We start from the raw sequence: 1,093 nt of genomic DNA, 5'->3' as shown, positions 1-1,093 counted from the left end.
ATATAAGTATTGCTACCCCAGCTTTTTTCATTTCCATTTGCATGAAATATCTTTTTGTATTCCTTTATTTTCAGTCTGTGTGTCTTTCGATCTGAAAGTGAGTCCCTTGTAGACAGCATATCATGGGTCTTTTTTTAGCTACCCTATGTCTTGGTTGGAGTATTTAATCCATTTACATTTAAAGTGGTTATTGATAAATATTTAGTTATTGCCATTTTATTATTTATGTTTATATTTTTCCCCCACCCCTTCTTTTTCTTAACGAAACATTTCTTTCTTTCTTTTTTCTTTTTTTTTTTAGGTGAGGCAATCCTTGGTTGATCTCACAGATTGCAAGGACCTTGTCAGCTTACAATCCCTTATTTTTTTATATTTTTAAGCCTACAGCACCTGGTCTTCCTAGGTGGTCTTCCATCCAAGTACTAACCAGGCCCGACCCTTCTTAGCTTTCGAGATCAGACTGGATTAGGCTTGTTCAGGGTAGCATGGCCGTAGACAGAAACATTTCTTGTAATACTGGTTGAATGGCAACAAATTTCTTTATCTTTTTCTTGTCTGGGAAGCTCTTTATCTTTTTAATTTTAAAAAACAGCCTTGCTGGGTAGAGTTGTCTTGGTTGTAGGTTCTTGTTTTTCATCACTTTGAATATTTCATGCCAGTCCCTTCTGGCCTGCAGAAAAATCAGCTGACAGTCTTATAGGAGCTCTTTTGTAGGTAACTAGCTGCCTTTCTCTTGCTGCTTTTAAGACTCTCTTTGTCTTTAATCTTTGGTATTTTAATTATGATGTGATGGTAAGGGCCTCTTTGAGTTCATCTTGTTTGGGACTCTCTGCATTTCCTGAACTTGTATGTCTATTTTCTTTACCAGATTAGGGAAGTTTTTTGTCATCATTTCTTCAAATAAGTCTCACTCCCTTGTTCTCTCTTGCTTCTTCTGTACTCCTATGATGTGAATATTGTTACACTTGATGTTATCCCAGATGTCCCTTAAGCTATTATTATTTAAATTCTTTTTTTCTTTTTGCTTTTGATTGTTTTCTGCTACCTGGTCTTTTAAATTACCGATTCAATCGCCTGCTTTATCTAATGTGCT

General features: G+C 35.6%; 1 pseudogene; it reads right to left on the bottom strand.

The window, feature by feature from the left end:
• Nucleotides 1-378: 378 nt before the first annotated feature.
• Nucleotides 379-497, bottom strand: LOC111738668 (annotated as a pseudogene).
• Between the last annotated feature and the right edge of the window lie 596 nt (nucleotides 498-1,093).

This window comes from Pteropus vampyrus, unplaced genomic scaffold (genome assembly GCF_000151845.1).
Source record: "Pteropus vampyrus isolate Shadow unplaced genomic scaffold, Pvam_2.0 Scaffold41, whole genome shotgun sequence".
Taxonomy (NCBI): Eukaryota; Metazoa; Chordata; class Mammalia; order Chiroptera; family Pteropodidae; genus Pteropus; species Pteropus vampyrus.
Note: the sequence above shows the minus strand (reverse complement) of the source record. Positions and strands in the feature narration are given on the sequence as shown.